Consider the following 22,916-nt stretch of genomic DNA (forward strand, 5'->3'; position numbering starts at 1 on the left):
TAAAGTGAAATGAGGAAATGAAGGTGATGATTGGAATATATCTTTAAAAATATGTAAAGAGAAGTGAAGAAGATGGGGGAAACACTAAATCAAGGAAGTTTTTATTTTTTTTTATTTCCAGGTATGAGAAACTTGTATGGTTGCAGGAAAGAACTACCCTAAGAGAAAAGATGAATATACAAGAAAGAGAGGAAATATTTGGAGGAATAAGTTTCCTGTCCCTAAGGAGGCAAGAGTATGTGGGTTGGGATAAAACCCAGGAATTGTGGTTTGAGCAACAGGATAGCAGCTACCTCTTGGGGGAGGGATAGGAAAGGGGAAGGCCATAGACAAGATAATAGTTAAGAAAGAAATAGAAAAGGAAATTGATCCTTTGGAGTCTAATATGAGTTTCCATTGGGTGAAAATGCATTATAACTTTTGGGCTCAGCATCATTGTGATGAAAATTTCTGTACAATTAAAATTTTCCAAGTTTTGTGGAAGATGACCTTACATGCTAAGTGAAAAAGCAGCTTTGATAGAGAAGGGTGCTAGGTGGGCCCGCTAGGGATGGGAGATACGGGCTGAAAATAGACTGTAGACTGAACAGGATGCCTATTTAATACCTCTGTAGCAAACCACAACACCCAAAAAGAGAAAGTGAGCAAATGGGAATGCCCTGCCACAGAGCCAGGGTGGAGTGAAGGGAACAGGGTGGGGGTGGTGGGAGTGATGCTGGGACCATTGATGGTGGAAAATGGAGACTGGTGAAGGGATAGGTACTTGATCATTGTATGACTAAAATGTAAGCATGAAAACCTGTAAGTCTGTAACTTTGTCTCACGGTGATTCACTAACAAAAAAATAAAAATAAATAAATAAAATATTCCAAGTTTTTACTAGTAGCCTACATATGTGGAAAAGGCAAATCCTATAGTCAAAATGTATGGATCATTCTTGGAAAAGACTCACAAAGACATTGTCAATGATTAAAAGTACTTCAGAAGGAATGTAAATGATTCCCAATAGAAACTGGTTTTGTAATTATTATATAGATAGATCTCCCATCCTACATCTCTGCTCTCTTCCCCAATATCCTGTATATATCAGTGAAAATTTAACTCTGGTTAAATATGCCACCCCAAAAAGTATAACACTTTACAGATGAATTAAAACATACAGACACAGGCCTGGAGAGATAGTACAGGGTGTTTGCCTTATCCATCACTGCCCAACTTCAATCCCTGGCACTCCATATGGTATCCTAAGCATGACCAGGAGTGATCCCTGAATGTAGAGCCAGCACTATGTCTTGAACACTGCTGGTGTGACCCCCAAACCCAAAACTCACACACACACACATACACACATGGTAGCTGTCCACTGGTCTAATTGCTTCATTCCCAGAGAAGACTGTAGAACTGGAAGTCTGAAATTAAATATTGGGAAATGAATTGGACACAATAAGAAGATATCTCAGTTTATGTTGATTTATTTTCCCCCAAATAAGGGTGGTTCTGTCTGCTTCTGGGAATTGTACCAGTTCCAAACTGGAAGATGACGTTAGACTCTGCTACTCTGAGCTTTCCCCTTCTATCCTTTTTCTTTCTTGGCAAGTAGATGCTCTTTTATCCTTAGGTATGCCATCTACTCTTCACCAGTCTGTGAAATTCCACTTTCAGTTCTGGGTCTGAAAGTACGTTAGTGACTCTCACCTTAAGTAAAGGTAAATATTTACTCTTGAGGGGCATGGTAATACTAAGACTTACCTTTTAGTGCAGCCAAAAGCTTTTGTCTCTGCTAGAAGGCCTGAGTATTCAAAGGCAAGAGGGATATGATTTGGGGGACCAAAATCTCTTTGACCACAGGAGTACCTCCTCTATGTTTTGGGCTAATCTTGCTTGGAATTGTGGTTTCCACCTGTTACTAGGCAAATAGGGATCATAAGGGTCACCTATTATACCCCAAGTGTAAACTTGGAGACCAACTTCTATGACCACTGATCTTTCTTTCACTCTTCCCTATTCAAAACTCCCAAATCTGCCAGAACTAGGGCACCTTTCTATGACAGCCCAGCACTTGTGACAGCCTTGGGAGAATCTCTGGCATCTTGCTTGTCTTCCTTCTTCATTTTGATGGGGAAATGGTGAGAATGTGGCATAAATACTTGAAGACAAGTAGTCATTTGTATTTTTCTCATTGTGACTAAGTATCACTGAAATATTGGCTTTTAAATTTTAAAGGTTTTAAACCAACAAAACCCAATACCTTTATCTCACACTCTCACCCACCTGTTTTTTCTCACCCTTTTCCCCCTCAGACAACCTTGGTTATGATATTAGTGGCTCATTATAAATATAATTGCATATTAGCAGAGTCATTTTATTACCCTTTCCTCAACTCAGATGACTATCCATTCTCATTTTTTTTAAGGAGGGAACATCATACCTGGTGGTGCTCAGGGATTACTCCTGGAACTATGCTCAGTGATCACTTCTGGAGGTTCTCTGGGGACCATATGCAGTGCCAGGGATAAAGTCCTAATAGGTTATGTGAAAAGCAAACACTTTACCTGCTGTACTGTGTCCTGTCATCTGTTTCCTTTCCTCCCTAATTTTTAATTATTTTGCTTTGGGGCCACACATAGCTGTGCTCAGGGGCTTACTCCTGGCTCAAGGACAACTTCTAGTGGGGTTCAAGAGACCATCTATGGTTCTGTGAGTCAAACCCTGGTTGGTTGTATGAAAGGCAAACCCCCTACCTGCTGTACTATCTCTCCAGACCTCTTCTGTTGACTGTACTTGGCCTTTTATGTGACAAACACAACTGTTGTCTGAACTTTGGGTGCTGGAGCAGTGAGAGGCCTTGTATAGGCTATTCCAGGCAGGCGTCAGCTTCAGACAAACAACTATGTCTTAGGAAAGTGCTGTTTCTCTAACTTTGTTCCATGTATACTTCTATACCAAAGGATGAGAAATTGGAGCTGACACCATAGGGATTATTTATATGGATAAAATCCCACCAGGCTACTCATGATGTATGCCAAGCATTTGCTCTTCTGTTAGTCTGGGCTCAAGAAAATCAATTGCACTTGACACAATAATCAGTTGCCCTTAGAACATGGTTCCTTAAAAATTTTCCAGGCCTCCAGTGGAGAGATAGTGGAGTTTTGAATTCTGGGTGCAGCCCTGGGGGTGCTATGACTCAGCGTCCCGAGGATATTGAAATCCAAAGTAAAATCAGGGGTAGACAAAAGCTTTACTTCACCCCAAATGTTGCTTCCCTATCTGTCCTTGAAGGGACTCTAGCATGAGGACAGCCAAGAATGATGAGGCGCCTGTGTCAAATGTGGGACCTCAGCAAAAGACACTTAGACAGCAAAGTTTTTTGAGTATATTTTCCTGATTATATAAGTGACATAAGTGATATATGCCCACTGAGGACATGTAGGAAGTAAAAAATGCATAAAGAAGAAAATGAAAACTACTTGTTATTTCATCTACCCACCCCACTCTGGTTTACCTCCTCAAGCCCTTTTTCCCATTTTTAAAAATGGAAGCAGAGCACAGACACAGTTTTCTATCTTTATTTTTCACTTTCTAATATATATATATGCATATATATATATACATATTTTCTTTTTTCCAATAATTGTTACTCCTGCATTTTCCCCACAGGGAGAAGATACTCAGGAGAATAACTTAATCTGCTTCCATAATGTTTCAGTCAGATTCCATTATTAAAACTCTCATTCTAGTTATTAAACATAGTTTTACACATGAAAAAAATTTTAATCTCATATTTGATTGATTCAAAGTTCTTCTCCTCACCAGTTGATGCATGCCGAAAATAGATAATGGACCAAACCTCTCAGTGTCTGTGTTGCAAGCCATAATGCCCAAAAGTAGAGAGAGAGTATGGGGAATATTGTCTGTCATGGAGGCAGACAGACATGGAGGGTGGGGAAGGGGCGATACCCGGGATATCGGTGGTGGGGAATGTGCACTGGTGGAGGGATGGGTGCTTGATCATTGTGAGATTGTAACCGAAACATGAAAGCTTGTAACTACCTCACAGTGATTCAATAAAATTTAAATAAATAAATAAATAAATAAATAATTAAATAATAATAAAAAAAAAAACAAAGTTCTTCTCCTCTTCCTCAAGGACTGGTTAGATGTGCAGCCTGTGCTGGAAAGAACTGAACAGAGAGGGCAGAGCGCATTGCCTGCACACTCTTATCCCCCTCCTCTTTCTTCCGGCCCTACTGCTCCTCTGTTGCAGTTAGTGGGGGAGGAGACAATCATTCCCTTGAGTGATTGCCCGCAACAGATTGCTGCTCCTTGCAATTGGTTGTGCTACTCCACCGGCTCTCTGTCATCAGGCCCAAAGAGGTGGGGGAAATGACAAGACTAGTCTGTCTTCACACCCTTTCTCTGTCCTGTGACTTCCCCCCACCTGCCCGTTGCCTTTGAACCATTGTGATCCCCAGCTCTCTCCAGCATAGCAACAACTCAGCTACGGTGGATCAACGAGAAGACAAGAACGACTGCACATTGGGCCATGAGAATGTGAATTTTCTTGATCTGCAATATCTGCTGGGCACTAGATAGGACTGTCACTGTCACTGTCATTCCGTTGCTCATCAATTTGCTTGAGTGGGCACCAATAACATCTCCATTGTGAGACTTATTGCTACTGTTTTTGGCATATTGAATATGCCATGGGTAGCTTGCCAGGCTCTGCCGTGCGAGTAGGATACTCTTGGTAGCTTGCTGGGCTCTCCGAGAGGGGTGGAGGAATCAAATCTGGGTCGGCCGCGTGCAAGGCAAACGCCTTACCTGCTGTGCTATCACTTCAGAACAGATATTTCTTTTATACATGGAGAAAACAAACTTTTTGGTTCGGTGGGTTGGTTTGGTTTGGAGGCCACACCCAGCAGTGCCCAGAGCTTAGTCCTGGCGCTACACTCATGGCGAGCTCAGGGTACCATATGGGGTGCTGGGGATCGAACTCAGGCCAGGCACATACAAGGCAAGTGCCCTAGCTGCTGTACTATGGCTCTGACCACAAGGAAGGGGAGGGGGACAGAAAAGAAAAAAGAAAAACGAGGCTCAAAAAATAGAAGGAATTTGCCCATGGCACCACTGTTAAGTACCCAGAGTGGAATTGAAATCCCCTGCCAAAGTGCACCCTCACTTAAGAGACCATTTCAGAGCAGATGTTTCTGAGAATCAGAGCAGCAAGGGGGCTTATTCAAGGTCACACAACGACACTGACAGTGCTAGACCCTGAGTCCAGATCTCTCAGGCAAGGCAAGATCACTTGAGGTGTGGTCAGCAGTGGTGAGGGCCCTAAGTTCGAACCAGGGGCTGTGCAGAAAAAGCTGCAGGGCCACTTCCCCAACTGAAGTCTGCCCCAGAGGCCCCGGGCCATGCTCTTTGCTCTTTGTCAGCTGCTTCTTAACAGAAATAGGCTCCCTTTTCAGAAGCATCATCTCCTCAGAGATAGCCTTACCAGGCTGCCTTCAGTTTTCACTGAGAATTGGGAGGTGAAGTGAGAAGGGTGGGGGTGGGGCAGAAGAAGAGAAATGAAAAGCAAGAGAAAGCAAAACACAGCAAAGGGAAAAAAATCAATGCCTTATTGCAAGCAGGTGGGAGCTGTAGTTGTGATGAATATTTACTGTGCAGTAGCCTAATGATTTCAGAGATGTTTTTCCGACTGTACTGAGCGCTTATGGGATTGTTTTTCAAGAAATAAAATACATTAAAGCCCAGTCATTAAGAGCTTAAAGGAGGAGGGAGTGTGGGCTCCAGGCCCATTAGTATACCTTGTAGTTAAGTAAGAGCCTCGTTCCTAATGCATTTTTAATTTATTCTGTTTTGTAAAATAAAACTTTAAGCTGCTCCTTGTACCATCAAATTCACAGGCATCTCCTGGGCAGGTCCCAGGGCCGGATTTGTGAAGGGACTCTGGGCTAGGCTGGGGGCAGGATTTCCTGGTCCTGGAGGCACCACCCGCTGCTGATGCCTCCCCACTTTCTGCCTTATGGGAGCTGAGCAGGACGTGGGGCTGAAGGTGGACTTGATTGAGTCCCTTCCTCATTAAAGGGTGTAGGAAGAGAGTGTGAACATGAGGGGCTCTCTCATGCAGGGTGCTTCTGCTCGAGGGACTTTGGAGGCCTGGAAGAGTGAAGTGAAGGAGGAAAGAGAGCTCTGAGCTCTCCAGCACCATTAGCTCCTTATCCTTGCAACTGGACTGGAGCAATAGCATAGCAGGTAGGCCATTTGCCTTGCATGCGGCTGGCCCAGGTTTGATTCCTCCGTCCCTCTTGGGGAGCCAAGAGTATCCTGCCAAGAGTATCCCGCCCACATAGCAGAGCCTGGCAAGCTACCCATGGCATATTCAATATGCCAAAAACAGTAGCAACAAGTCTCACAATGGAGATGTTATTGGTGCCCACTCAAGCAAATTGATGAGCAACGGAATGACAGTGACAGTGACAGTCCTATCTAGTACCCAGCAGATATTGCAGATCAAGAAAATTCACATTCTCATGGCCCAATGTGCAGTCGTTCTTGTCTTCTCGTTGATCCACCGTAGCTGAGTTGTTGCTATGCTGGAGAGAGCTGGGGATCACAATGGTTCAAAGGCAACGGGCAGGTGGGGGGAAGTCACAGGACAGAGAAAGGGTGTGAAGACAGTTCATTAGAGGCTGGCTGTGGCGGGGGCGGGCGGAGGAGAGAGATGGCCATATAAGGGCCCTGAGTGAGCTCTGCTCCTTTCCTGAGCTCTGAACCAGCTTGGAAACTTGCTTCCCTTCCCCAGGCAGCCAGGAAAGCCACTTGCCTGAGGTACAGCTTACCCAAATCCTTCGGACTTTGCCTTTTATCTTCCCTCCCTACGAGGCATGGAGGTAGAATGAGATTTGGCCCCTCGCTCTAATCAAGAAGCCCTGTACACACCTTAGAGAACCTGCCTCCAGGAAAGCACCACCCAGCCCAGTCAGCTTCTTCGGGGCAAGCTAATCAGGCCTTTTTATTGCAAACTCCCAGCAAGGCCGGGAAGAGCTCAGAGTCCTGTTAGTGGCATAACTCTTCCCCTGGGGTGGCACTAACAAGCTGAGTCGCTCCTATATCTCAGGCCAGTGCCCTCCATTGAGTGTCCTGACTCCCAGCTGACCCCAGCAGGCATGAGCAAACCAAAGGCCATGCCGCTGGAGCTGAGGGCAGCGTCTTCGGCTGGACTGGAGTCAAAACCCTAGCTGCAGTTCTGAAGACCCCGGATGTGAACCCAGAACCCCAGACCTCTCTGTCTTGTGCTACCTCCCCATGCCCAAGTTCTCATCCCTGTCCCCCTCCTTCTCAACTCCTACCTCCATAAAACTCTGCAATAAAGATGTGACTTCTTGCAAGTTTCTATTTCTGGAAAAACAAAGAATCTGCATGAGAGTAACAAACCTCCTTTCGTCCCCAAAACTGGGGACCCTCTCTTTCCATTAGCTCAAATGTTCCCTTATCAGAGGGATATTTCCAGACCATGTCACATAATAGAATACCCCTGACCCACTCAGGACCCCTGAACCCTTACCTTAATTTAGTTTTCTCCTTGGTTTACATTTACTATGTCACTTACATTTTATATTTATTATGTTTACTTATGTTTAGTTATATTTTGTGTCTCCCCCCCACTGGACTGGACTGTAGGCTCTCTCTCTATATATAAATACATATATACATATATATATATATATATATATACACACACACATATGTGTGTGTGATGTCTGGAGGAGTAGCATGCCTACTCAATAAATAGTTGTTAAATGAATCATTTGGAACCTATTTCTTGATGAGTATTGGATAGAAAAAACAAAACAAAACAAAAACTTTAAGACTAAGGTATAACAGTTATAAAATGGTATTGAACAGATTCCTTGTTCCCAGGCATAAAACCCAGAGTGGAGGAAGCCAGTAGGAGACCTCGTAGCAGACCAAGACCACAAGTTTCTCAGGGAACCGCAGTGGGGAGCTAGTTCCTGTGCTTGCTCCTCCAGGTCATCTCAGCAGGTTTCTGTTCTCTTGCCCAGATACAGAGTCTGGATACTACATGCTAATTTATAGTAGCACTGTAGCACTGTCGTCCTGTTTTTCATCGATTTGCTTGAGCGGGTACCAGTAATGTCTCCATTGTGAGACTTGTTGTTACTGTTTTTTTGGCATATTGAATACACCATGGGTAGCTTGCCAGGCTCTGCCATGCGGGGGGGTGAGGGGATACTCTCGGTAGCTTGCCGGCCTCTCTGAGAGGGATGGAGGAATTGAACCCAGGTCGGCTGCATGCAAGGCAAATGCCCTACCCGTTGTGCTATCATGACTGGAGCTAATTTACAGTACCTCAGCTAAACTGTAGGAGAGTACAAGGGAAGGAAGATGCTCTCGAGTGCACACTCCAGGTCCCCCAGTATTCTCTCTGTTGCACCTTCTGCTCTATCTTGTACCTGCTGCTCTGTCTCCCATCCCAATATTGGGTATCCTGAAGGGAGACTTTTGGTGTTTCCAAGAAGCCGCTTCCTAGGAAGAGAGTTGAGATCTGTGATTAATCATGAGAATTAAACATTTACTGCACAGCTCCATATCCACTATTATATCAACTGCCTTTGCATAGTTTTTCAACAACAGATGCAATAAGTTTATTCCAATTAAAAGATAAGGCATCTGGCTTTGTCAGGGAGCCTATTACTTGTGTTGTTGTGTGCAGACCTGACACATTTAGGTGTCTTATCACTTCAACGAAAGAGTCACTCTGATCCAACTGGCTAGATGGTGTGCTGGCCAGGCAGGTCCAGGGTGGAGAAGCTCCCAGGCAGCCATCTCAGTGGGTATCCTTCTAGAGCTGATCTGTAGGCCACAGAAAGGAACACTGCCAAGAAAATCCTTTGAAGCAAAAGCAATTACCACCTCCAGCTTGTTACTGTCATGGTGATCCACAAGGCCTACACAGGGCTCAACAAAACTGCCCTCTGATCCAGGGAAGCTGCATACTAATGAGTCTGATTACCGGGCCTCACTCGATTGCTGCTTTTAATCTTTATTACTAGGAGGGAGCAGTGAGCAGACCCTCCATTTACTTCTCCAGCTCTAGGAAATGAATGCCAGTCTCAATGGGCCAGTTCCTTATGGCCTTGTCTTAACTTTCCACCTGGACTTTTCTTGGAAAATATGAAAAGTTGTTTCCTTCTATTTCATGGGAAAAAATCTTCTCCTGTCTCTCCTGATATCCCATCCTCTTCCCGACCTCTGGTATTTTTCAGCTTGGCTCACATTTTGTTTCTAGGGATATCAATCACTTTCTGATTTCCATGGCAACTTGCTGCACACAGTTGATTGGTGCAATAACCCACTTGCATACTGTTGGTGGTAACTGGGGCTGGGAGAGAAGGCCTGCAGTAACAGTCAGGTCTGGGAGCTGTGCTGACCTGCTGGGGAACACGGGCTGCTAGAAAGTCAGGCCTTTCAGCTCAGGCATCCTGCCTTATTATTTTTTATCAGAGGAAGAGAATTATAAACATGGAAAAGTGCAGTGTATAGTAGAGACAACTGGGGTTGAATAATTAAAGGTATGACAATGAAAGATGAAGGGTATAGCAGGAACTGGGTATGAGGGACAGAGGAACTAGTGATATGGAAAGGAAAATTTGATGAACTTAGCTCAGATTGGGAAGCAATAAGAGAAGTCAGCCTATTTTTCTGCCCACGAAATGTTAGTTGGAACTCAGCCAGGCTACCTCTCCATGCTAAGAGTACTAGTCAGAGGTATCTCCTGGGATTATAGAAATCACTTCTTAAATAACCTAGTTTTTCGTGTGAGGAAATGATGAACTAACTTGTGTTAGTTCATAGTACTAACCTGTGGCAAACATAGAGATGAATTTGAAACTTTCAGTGCATTTCCATGTAATAAATTCACTCACACAATTATCCATATTCTCTTTATCTACCCAGCCCTCCATTCACCTCCCCATGCATCTATTTATCTATCTAGCTATCCATATACCCACTTATATAAGTGTTCACCCATACATCCACTCTTACCCATTTATTCATTTTTTATTCATCTACCCACCATCTATCATCCCACCTACTCTCCCAACTATCCTTCAAGTCATTTATACAACCATCCACTCATTGATCTACCCACTCATCCACTTATCCATTCATTCATTTATCCACTCATCCATATGACCTCTCTTCCATCCATCACTCATCATCTATTCACTCATTAGCCCATCTGCTCAATTACCTACTCATCCATTTTCCATCCATCTATCAATCATATTCTCAAAGGACTAGAGTTCTAACAAATTCTGAGTCAAGAATTGCAGTTACATTGTTTTTTTTTTTTTTTTTTTTTTTTGCTTTTTGGGTCACACCTGGCAATGCACAGAGGTTACTCCTGGCTCATGCACTCAGGAATTACCCCTGGTGGTGCTCAGGGGACCATATGGGATGCTGGGATTCGAACCTGGGTTGGCCGCCTGCAAGGCAAATGCCCTACCCGCTGTGCTATCACTCCAGCCCCGCAGTTACATGTTTTTTTATAGCCAGCAACATATTAAGCTTGTACTCACATAGCCATTTACTTATGATGAGTCCAGGTCACTTCTATGAAGGAACTTCTATTTATTGAAAGGATAGTAGGCAAGCAAAATGTGGCACATTCTTACAATGAATATTAATCAGAAATAAAAAATAAAAATATGATACAACATGAAAAAGCCTTGAAAACATTTTGTGTGAGCCCAATTATACACAATATTTAGAATAGGTAAATTTGTGGAAATGGAAAGCAGATTGGTGGTTTCTAGAGATTAGGGAGAGGGGAGAACAAGGCAAAAACTGGGGACAAGGCTTTTCTTTTGAGGTTTATCACACATTTTGAAACAAAATATAGTGGATGGTTATTCAATATTGTAAATGTGCTGAAATTTCCTGAACTGTGTATGTTAAAATGGTTCATTTTTGATTATGTCAATTTCACTTCTAATATAAAAAGAACAACAAAAGACTTCCCTTTCTTCTTAGTCCTGGGCCAAGGAGAGCACAGGAGAAGACAGAATATGTACCAGACTAGAGCTGAGAGGTTTCTATGGGATGGCTTTCATGCCTGGTGAACAGGAGGATTTTCCTAAGGGGGCACCCTAAAACCAAGAAGTCCCTCACGTAGTGGATCCTGGCCTCATGGGCCCCTTCCCCAGCAGCATGACCTTAGCAGGCTTATCCCAGCATAGTCCAGTGGCCCTTTGGAGTCTCAGCAGGAAGCTGAATAAGGAAGGGCCATAGACCCTAGGTTTAAAATAAATCTGAATTTTAAGGCTTTCAGCAGCTTTAGTTGCTGTCATTATTTTTAATAGATTTTTATCCTGCACGCATTCCATTATCATCATTGTCACCAGCACATGGAAAAATTTCAACGTACCTATTAAAAATGTCAAGTTTATTAGGACACTCACTCAAAGCTTGGTTAATTTTGTTGTTTTGATCTTTATTCCCCCTACTTTGATTTTATTTTCTCTATATTTTTTGGGTTGTGCATGCATGGCTAATCAAAACATATGGACTAATTTTTCTCCACTGGTTTTAAAACACTTTAATGAATTCTTCTGAGGTTTGTAGCTGGAGAGACTGCAAGAGGGGCCAGTGGGTGTCTTCAGAAAGAGGGGAGGGGAACCCATTGGTGCTGCCCAAAATGCCCTAGATGGGTGTGCTCCACCTCCCCACTGGGGACCAGTTCTTTTCTTTCACTCAATACAAGCAGCAAGACTCTTTTTTAAAAAATTTTTTATTGAATCATTATGTGGAAAGTTACAAAGCTTTCAGGCTTAAGTCTCAGTTATACAATGCTCGAACACCCATACCTTCACCAGTGCACGTATTCCACCACCAAGAATCAAAGTATACGTTCCCCCTACGCCATCCCCCGCATGTGTAGCTGATAAATTTCACTTTACTTTCTCTTTACTTTGATTACATTCAATATTTCAACAATAAACTCTCACTATTATTGTTTGGAGTGCCCCCCTCCCAAAGTCAGACCTGCTGAAAAGGAAGCATTTGATAATTTGTTTTCCATTGCTGAGAGTGAAGAGACATTAGGTCGTGCAGCCACAATAGCGGCCGTGCAGTTTTGGATTTCTGTATTTTAGTATTTTAGTAACTAAGTCCAGAGAAATTTCTGCCAGAAATTTCATCATTACAAGTACGAGCTGCTACTTTATATTCCACATATGAGTGCAATCTTTCTATGTCTGTCTCTTTCTTTCTGACTCATTTCACTCAATATGATACTTTCCATGTTGATCCACTTATATGCAAATTTCATGACTTCATCTTTTCTAACAGCTGCATAGTATTCCATTGTGTAGATGTACCAAAAAGTTTCTTTAACCAGTCACCTGTTTTGGGGCACTCTGAAGCAGCAAGACTCTTAACCTTGGGGTTTTACTTTTCATTTCCTTCTCTATTTTGGGTTGAGTGATTACTTCCTTCTCTCTGTAAAGCAGTTTCCTCTGAGATCCTTTAAGAGCATCATTACTGACCTTGTACGCCCAAAGATGTTTTCTGTCTGATGTCCACATTCACCCTCTGTGGATGGTGGTTCCTCCCTCATTCCCCTCACCTTTCCTGATAGTTTTTAATTTTGCTTTGGTTTGAAAAGCAAAACCATTGACAATAAAGATGACCCAAGAAATGCTGTTTTTAGATGATCTCATTTTTAAAAAAATTATTATTACTTTTTTAATGATGAATCACCATGGGGTACAGTTACATACTTACAAATTTTCATGTTTGCATTTCAGTCATACAATGATCAAGTACCCATCCCTCCACCAGTGTCCATTCTCCACCACCAATGATCCTAGTATCCATCCCACCACCCCCACCCCATCTCCCCACTCCACCCTGCCTCTGAGGCAGGACATTCCCTTTTGTTCTCTCTCTCCTTTTGGGTGTTGTGGTTTGCAATAGAGGCATTGAGTGGTCATTGTGTTCGATCTATAGTCTACACTCAACACGCATCTCCCAACCCGAGCAGGTCCTTCAAACACCCTTTACTTGGTGGTCCCTTCTCTATCTGAGCTGTCTTTTCCCCCAACATGTGAAGCTGGCTTCCAAGCCATGGGGCAAACCTCCTTGTCCTTATTTCTATTATTCTTGGGTGTTAGTCTCCTATTCTGTTACTTTATATTCCACAGATGAATGCAATCTTTCTATGTCTACCCTTCTCTTTCTGACTCATTTCACTTAATATGATACTTTCCATGTTGATCCACTTATATGCAAATTTCATGACTTCAAGATGATCTCACTTTTATCCGAAGTATCAATAAGCAAAACAAGGACTTAGACAACCCCCAATGGAAACAACGCAGAGGTAGGGGTAGTAGAGCTATGATTTGAGGGTGCTGGGGAATTGGGGGGTAGGGACCCCGGAATAATGGTGGCTCTCCTGTCTAGTACTCTGGTGGTGGGCATGGTGTACTAGGAACCACAAATATAAAACAATAATACTAATTCTATTGTAAAATTATAAACAGAAAAATAGCCAAAAAATTTTGCAAGTTTCTTTTTCCTTTTGGGCACTCCTGGTGATGCTCATGGGTTACTCCTGGCTCTGCACTCAGGAATCACTGTTGGCGGTGCTCAGGGGACCATGTGGGATGCTGAGAATTGAACCCAGGTTGGCTGCATGCAAGGCAAATGCCCTACCCGCTGTGCTGTCACTCCAGTTCCAAATTTTGTAAGTTCTTAAATATCACAGGGTACTTTATATTCTTTTGGACACCGGTTGACCAGCCAGCTTGGACAAAGATTGTAGCCATGGGACAAAGAATTAGCAGTTAGTCAGTTGTCACACTTATAACTTGCTTCAGCTAGGATCAAAAAGAGCTGGGGTAATCCCAGCTCCTTTCTTAGTAGGTGTCAAAATCTGCCAACTGCAATGTCAAGAGCTCTGTCATCTGCTTTATACAGCCATAGGCCACCCAATCTTCACTGCATTGATGTGGAATAATGAACTCTTAAGTTCTAGGAGAGGAAATCAAGGACTCTAAGGCAATTTATTAGGTGTCAATTCTCTATTTTAGGCTCTCCCTAAAAATCATAATTTCCCTTCTCCTATATGTGTGACCTAATGCTCTTTTCTCATTTCTTAATTGGGAGATGTGTCTGATTTCATTTCAACCCATTTTTCTTTTCTATTGTAAGTTTGAAAACTATACATTTCACTTTAATTACTGTTTTCTGCATCCCACAGATTTTTATATTGGATAATTTTTGTCATCAATTCATTTCTAATTTTTTTATTATTATTTTATTTTATTAGTGAATCACCATGAGACAAAGTTACAGACTTACATGTTTTTATGCTTATGTTTCAGTCATACAATGGTCGAGTGCCCATCACTCCACCAGTGCTCGTTTTCCACCACCAATGGTCCCAGCATATCTCCCACCACCCCCACCCTGTCCCCTTCACCCCATCCTGCCTCTGTGGCAGGGCATTCCCATTTGCTCATCAAATTTTTTGTTTTCATAATGATTATTATGATTTAAAAATTGTTAGGAAATATGTTTTTATTTTACAAATATCTAGTATTTTATTGGTCTCCCCCATGAAAAGAAACAAATTTCTAATTTATTTGTCTGACTGATACTATGATCTCATAGAAAGTTCTTGAAACTTATAGCCTATAGTTAATCATATTTGGGTAAATATTCTATGGTGCTTGCAAAGAGTCTTACCCTTGATGAATCTGGAAATTTTATGTGTTCACTGAAATAATCGTTTAATTGTCTTGTGTAAACCTTACTAAATCTTTTGTTTGCTGGATCTAGAGAAGTGAGCTAAAATTTCATAGCTGATGATAAAGTTGTCAATATTCTCTAGAAATTACATCAAAATTGCTGATGTATTAGATTTATTTTGAGTTTTAACTAGTGTTCACTCTTTCTGTTTCTCACTCTACTTCTTTTTGTCATAAAAATGAATTGAAGTACCTTCCAAACTTTATTCTGTTCTGGTGAGTTTTGTCTTTCAGCAAGATCTGTCTAACTACATTTACTATTTTGGACGAAGGGAGAGCTTTTTATTTCTTATGTACTTTTACTAAGACTATTTTTAGAACATTTACAAAGTTATTCATAGATAAAATGGAATCTTTTATTTAAATGGAATATTTTTAAAAGCTAAATTATGTTGGCTTTTTCCCTATTTTCTTTATTTCCGGGGGAAGTGGACTCTCCCAAACTGTGGTGCTGAGGAGGTCTGGGGGCCTCAGGAAGGTTCTTGGTCCATAGGGCAGTTGGTTCAGTGCAAGAACTGAGGACTGATCTGGTCCTACAGTGCAAGAGATATATGGGCCACCCCAATAGTGCTGGGATATCCACACTCGGTGCTTCAGGGGCCTCTAGACTGCACCCGATGATATTTGTAGGAACAAGTGGTGCCAATAGTCAAGGAAGAGTTGGATGCAGCCAGTTTCCAAGCTGTGGAGCTATCCTCTCATGCTGGGGGAAAAGGCAGCTGGAATGGAGAAGGGACCACTAAGTAAATGATGCTTGGAGGGTTCTCTCAGGATGGGAGATGTGTGCTGAAAGTAGACTATGGACAAAACATGGTGGCCACTTAGTATCTGTATTGCCAACCATAACACCCAAAAGGAGAGAGAAAGAGTAAAAGGGAATGTGCGTGCCACATAGGCAGTGTGTGTGTGGGTGGGGGGGTTTGGGGTAGGGATGGCGGGAGGGATATTGGGAACATTGGTGGTGGGGAATGGGCACTGGTGGAAGGATGGGTACTCTATCATTGTATGACTGAAATGTAATCATGAAAGTTTGTAATGTAACTGTATCTCATGGTGATTTATTTAAAAAAAGAAGAAAAAATAAAGAGTTGGGTGCAGTCAAGCATGCACCCTAATTGCTTGTCTCAGCCCCATCTATTTAGTTTTAATATTGAAATGTACTGCAACAGCCTGTGGGAAAAATGAATAGATGAAAAATAAGCCCAATATATCCATATCTAAAAGGAGGGCAGAAGGGAGATACAGTGTAAGGGGTCAATTGTATGATGAAGACTTGTAGTGGTAAACTTTATTTGGTGGGATGGAAGGGGATTTGAGCAACACTTGATTGTATTCAGGGATTACTCCTGGCTCAGTGCTCGGGGTTATTTGTGGCATTGCTCTAAGAACCATATGTAGTGCCCAATTTTGAACCAGGATTGGCCAAGTGCAAGACAAATGCCTTAACCCAACTACTAGCTCTCCTGACCCTTAGTGAACTTAATGCATCTTATGGCATTTAATGATACATGCCAGAAACTTAATGTTACTTTAGTATTAGATTGTCCTAGATATTATTTAATTTTAACACTAGTTTGGTAAATGTATGCATTTGCATTAATTACTATTCTTTCCAGTGATTTTACATTATGTGTCAAGCAATCATCTTTTTTATCTAGTTAATGTTTTCTTTAGTATTAATTTAACTTGATACTATTATGGTCACATCAGCTTTCTGATGTGACCATAGTAGTGTGGTCACATCAGTATTTGCTTGGTAAATCTTTTATTTATGTTTTCATGCTTTTACTTTCAATTTTTGTGTGTTTACATTATAAGCACCACTTGCTTGCGCTGAGAAATCTTGTCTGGCAATCTTTTAACTGGAGTGTCTTTCAATTTATATTTATTAAGGTTGCCGATATTTTTAAATTAATTTTTACCATTTTCTGTTATGCGATGTGTCACATTTTTCGGTTTCTCATTTTTCTTTCTTTTTACTGCCTTTCAGATTGATTGGAGTGCTTTTAAATATTATTATACTTTCATATTTTTCCTTGACTGGTCTGGACATTATGTTTTATATGTTTATTCTTTAGTGGTTATCCTAGATATTTTAACATACTGGCTTAATTTAACAATGTTGAATATTAGACAGTATCTCTTTCCTCTCCCCAAATTTAAGGACCTTACAATGCTTAAACTCTCATAATTCATTTTCTAGCTAATATTTTATTTTTGTCTATTTTGAATTATGGTTTTTTGTAACCCCACTATTGAGACTTTGCTGCTTTATTTGCCAGCACTTATTTAGATTTATCAACATTTTCAATATAAAAATTTATCATTCTTTCTCTGTCTTGGTTCATATGGGATCATTTTCCTCTGTATAGTGTTCATACTTTAGGATTTCTGTTAGTGGGAGCCATTTGTCTGAAAATGTAGCTGTATCATCCTTGATCTCGAAAGATCATCTCTCTAGATATAAAATTTGAGGCATTCTCTCAGGACATTGAAAGTGTTGTTCAGCTAGTTTCTGATTTTGACTCCTACTATTGAAAAGCCAGCCAGTAGTTTAATTAACACTCCTTCAAATGGGATCTGTTTTCCCTTTAAAATTAAAAAAATTATATAGTATAACTTAATTTTTACTTTCAAGTGCTTGAATTGGAGGCTGGAACGATAGTACAGCAGGTAAGCTTCTTGTCTTTCTGACTCAAATTCCATCTCAACACCCCCTGTTTTCCCCCAAGTTCACCAGGAGTGATCCATGAATACAGAGCCAGGAGTAATTCTTGAGCACAGTCAGGAGTGCACCATCCTCCCAAAAGTATTTAAGTCATAAAAATATAGCCCATGAAAATTTTACAAAGTGAATGCGCTCATGTAGTAATCAGTCAGATTTAAAAATGAAACTAAAGCTTGCCAACCACTGTAAAAGCCCACTTGGGTCATTACCCATTTCCCCAAGAATAATCCTATTTTCATGTATGTCTTAGATCTACTCTATGTCTTGTTTGGCCTTTTCCCCCTCTGTCTTAAGGGATTTAGAGCTTCACTCCACTTTGCCTAGCTGAGAACTAAATTTGATTAAATTCTGCTTCACATTTATTGGAATGTCTGGAATGAATGTTTAGTGTCCTGTGTCAGGTCTGGAAAATTCTTAGTCATTAACTTTTTTGCCACTGCCTATTTCTGTATCCAACTAGGTAAATAATATAATTTTTCACCTTACACTTCATGACACTCTCTTTCATTTGGTTTATCTCTATTTTTCTGGACTACATCCTAAATCTACATTTCATTTTACCAAATTCTGCAATTGTGTTGAATCTGCTATTTTCCCAGCCATTGAGTTTTTGGCTTGAATTGTATTTTTCATGGAAGGTACAATCAACATTTTATAAATAGGCTTTGTCATTTATTGCAGTCTTTTTGTTTGCTCCCTATTTTCAAGTTTCTTTTTTTAGCCTCTAAACCATATTAATCACACATTTTATTCTAAAATCTATGTCTGATAATGCTATAACCGAAATATTTAAGGCTCTGATCTGCTGCCAGTTCTATTGTATTTAAAACATATTACTCTGTTTCCTTGTATGTTTTGTAAATTTTGATGGTGGGTTCTTGTTTCTTGAAATTTCCTCTGGGGAAATTCTTCGACCTTAGGGGAAATCGTACTCCTTTAGAGGAAAATGTGTCGTGATTTCTGCCAGATCCTTGAGGGTTCTGCCAATCCAGTGCCTTGTGGGATTAGATGGTCAGTCTGAAGATTTGGTGCTGTATGCAAATGAATGGTCAGCAATAACAGGAGACATCTTATTCCTCCTCCAGAAATCAAGTTAAGTCTTTAAAGTTTTCTTGCTGTCCTGTCTGCATCAATGGACTTTCTTGTTTTTTTAAAGAAATTTAACATTTTAGACGAGTCATAGATTTACATAATGTTTCAAAAGTAATAGTTCTCATATGTTCTGTGCTCAGTTCCCCATTTTTAACATTTGCTATCTTTATGGTAGGCATCTTTGTCAACATTCATGAGCCAGTAGTGAAAGATCCATATTCATGCAAGTTTCCCTAGGTTTGACCTGATATTCTTTTGCTGCCCCTGAATCCCACCAGGATGCCATACCTTAGGCTCCGTGTGTCCTTGGGGTCCTCTCAGCTGTGACAGTGTCTCAGACACTTTTTTTTTTTTTTTGCTTTTTGGGTCACACCCAGCAATGCTCAGGGGTTACTCCTGGCTCTACAGTCAGGAATTACTCCTGGTGGTGCTTGGGGGACCATATGGGATGCCGGGTATTGAACCCGGGTGGGCCGTGTGCAAGGCAAACACCCTACCTGCTGTGCTATTGCTCCGCCCCTCAGACACTTTCTTGTTGATTGTCCTTCACTGCTTTGGGGAGGATTCATCAGGAATTGGGTCAAATGTACCTCTGTTGGGATTTGTCTGGTATTTTTCTCATCCTGAGACAAGAAGTACAGATTGGAAAAGGAAGATCACAGGATTCTATCTGCATTTTTTCAGTTATTTTTAAATAATTACTCAATAGCTTTTTTCTTTTTTATTGAATTGCCATGAAACAAAGTTATGAAGTTGTTAGTGATTGGGTTTCAGTCATACCATGTTCCATTCCTCGTCCCTTCGTCAGTGCACATCTTCCAACACCAATGTTCCCAGTCTCTCTCTTGCCCACCTCCCCCAGCCTGTCTCTATGGCAGGTGATTTTCTCTCTCTCTCCCTCTCTCTCTCCCCCCCCCCCTCTCTCTCTCTCTCTCTCTCTCTCCCCACTTTTGGGCATTCTGGTTTGCAATACATGTACCGAAAGGTTATTATGTTTGTCCCTTCATGTACTTTCAGCATTCAGTTCTTGCCCAGAGGGATCACTTCCTACTATCTTCTGCACAGTGGACCCTTCTCTATCCTAGTTGCCTTCTCCTCCATGTCCCCCCTCATCACTTGTAACAAAATTCCAACCATGAATCATTCCTTCTGGCCCTTGTTTCCACTGTCCTTGAGTATTAGTCTCATACTATGTTGTGATTTTTTTAATCCCAATCATTCTATGAGTCTGTTTGTCTCCTCTGACTCATTTCACTTATTATGATACTCTCCATATCCATCCATTTATATGAAAATTTCATAACTTCATTTTTCCTGGTGGCTGCATAGTATTCCATTGTGTAGATGTAGTATCACTGGCGGGGAAGTCTCTGCTGTTTGCCCTGTAGGCAGCCTTTCCCATCACCATGGCCCTTGAAGGTGAGCCCCAGGGCTGTCCTGGAGTTTGGGCAGTTTCTAAACAGGGTGCTGGTGGGTGGGTGGGACAACAGTGGGCAGGGAGGTGGTGTCCAGGGCACAGACAGTAGCGAGGGTGTGGTTTGGGTACCTGACACTGACTCATATAGAAATAAACAGAAGTAACAAGTCTCCAGGCTCTGGCAGATCCACTAGCTTAAACTCTTGTTTACCTCTTAGGACATGGGATTCACTTTGGTACTGGCTTCTGCAGGAGCCTTCCTTTTCGTTTGTTGCTATTGTAATGGTATGGGTGGGGGGAGGTTGTGGAGTCCAGCTGATGGAGGAAGAATATGCATGGAGGCAGAGGTGGGAAGGAGCAAAGGGAAGAGCTAGACAGCAGGCATCTCCCAGGACACAGCTCCTCCTGTGGGTAACACAGACAGACAGACAGACACCAGGAATCTCCCAGGACGCAGCTCCTCCTTTGCGACAGATAACATCGGTCAGCAGGCACATGTGATATGAAACAGGTCCAGGAACACGGAAAGCGTCTTGACTTATTAGAGTGGCTCTTCATAGTGGTGAACCCTGACCCCAAACACCCCTGAAATGTTCCTGAATCTGAGTCTGAGTTCCAGTCTGCTGCAACTGTGGGATTCATTATAGCACCCACTTAGGCAAAAATGTACAAAAAGCCTTCAGAGCAATTGTGGAAGGAGGCCTTAGGGTACAAGTCATCTCCCCACCTTGCAAAGAACCTCCAAACACAAGGCAAATGCCTGGTCCATGTCGGCTGTGTCCCAGCCTCCCCTCCCCCGAGTGAGAGCTGCCATCTTTTCAGCCCCTTAGAAGCTCATCTGCTCCATTGCTGTTAGTCCTCTGTCCATTATGCACCAGCTCCTCTGAGATATGGTGGGTAAGCTCCTCTGAGATATCTTTCCCTTTAGGAGCCTGAAACTGTAACTAAGCACCCAAGTGGAAATGGCAGAAGAGAAGGTAAGCAAGTAAGCCAGGAGAGGAGCCACATTTAAGCAAACTGCAGCTCTGCTCTCCTTTCCTTTGGTCCACCAAGCTACTATTAGGCCTCATGTGTGGTGGTGGAAAGTGTGGGCCCAGGAAGATGGCCTAGAGGCCGTTCCTCACACCTCTTCTCACCTCTTTTGCAGTGACAGCTGGCAAGTTACTCCCATGTGCCTTGGTCTTCTCCCTTAGACTGGAAGGTAATAGTACTGATCCAGCCCTCGGGGTTCATAGGAGCATTAAATGAATAAGTGGCAAGTGCTGAGAACAGCTCCTGGCATGGAGCTGTGCTCAGAGCAAGATGTTAGCTCTGATGGCAGCTGTGACACCAGTGATGCTGGTAGTGTGACAGGTACAAGGGATGCAGCCAGCTGTAAAGTGGAGAGCTAGAGGCAGCCCTGCATGCTGGTAGGTTCCAGATGAGGCAAGGACAGGAGAGAGATGTGGGAATCTGAAGGCTTTATGGAGGCCCTGGAGCCTCTCCTGGAGCTTTGTCAGTCGCTAAGCTGGGCAATGATGGGCGGGGTGATGGGGATCGGGAGGTGGTACATGTCATAGTGGATGGTCGATGGGGGGCTGGGTACAGGCTCTGGTGAGGAGACAGTTTGAGACCTGCCACACACTCAAGTACCAACAGGTTCAGGTATTAAGAGGTGAGCCCAAGGTCCAAGGCTGTCCCCTCTCTGGTACCTCTGGTGCAGCTGGAACAACAATGACAGATGCTAAGAGCCACACTGCATTAGGACTTCCTCTTTTCCTTCCAGACCCCCAAGCTTTGGTGTAGTTTGGAGGTAACATGCTATGTGACCAGCGGACCGCCCTTCCTACCCTCTCACCTATCCTGTCAACCCAGTGTAGAAGACAGTTTGGATTCCCACAGCAATCTCCCCATCCCTTGCCCCTCTTTAAATTTTTTTAAAAATTTTATAAAGTAATTCACAATATTTGATTACATTTAATATTCAGACATTAATCCCACCACCATTACAACCTCCCACCACCATGAATGTTTCCATCCCGAAACCCAATCCCTGCTCCAAAGCAGAACCAAAATAATATATTTTGTGTTGTTTGTTATAAAAAAGCCACTGAAAATGCTACAAAAAAGTATTCTTAGAGGAAATAGTATGAATGAAGATTGTAGTATTTCACCCATGGGTCATTAAGCCCTTCTAAAAGAGATCACTAATATGTTGCTAAAGTTTGGCTTTTCTGGGATATATTCCCAGCAGTGGTATTGCTGGGTCAAATGGGATTTCAACCTCTAATTTTTTGAGAATCGTCCATATTGTTTTCCAAAAGGGCTGAACTAGTCGGCATTCCCACCAGCAGTGTAGAAGGGTCCCTTTGTCCCCACATCCTCTCCAACAGCGGTTGCTTTTGTTCTTTTGGATGTGTGCTAGCCTCTGTGGTGTGAGGTGGTATCTCATGGTTGTTTTGATCTGCATCTCTCTGATGATTAGTGATGTAGAGCACTTTTTCATGTGCCTTTTGGCCATTCGTATCTCTTCCTTGGTACATCTGCACTTATATGTTCATCGCAGCACTGTTTACAATAGCCAGAATCTGGAAAAAACCCGAGTGCCCTAGAACAGATGACTGGTTGAAGAAACTTTGGTACATCTATACAATGGAATACTACGCAGCTGTTAGAAAAAAATGAGGTCATGACGTTTGCATATAAGTGGATCAGCATGGAAAGTATCATGCTAAGTGAAATGAGTCAGAAAGAGAGAGAGACAGGGCCGGAGCGATAGCACAGCGGGTAGGGCGTTTGCCTTGCACGCGGCCGACCCGGGTTCGATCCCCGGCATCCCATATGGTCCCCCAAG

This window comes from Sorex araneus, chromosome 5 (assembly GCF_027595985.1).
Source record: "Sorex araneus isolate mSorAra2 chromosome 5, mSorAra2.pri, whole genome shotgun sequence".
Classification (NCBI taxonomy): Eukaryota; Metazoa; Chordata; class Mammalia; order Eulipotyphla; family Soricidae; genus Sorex; species Sorex araneus.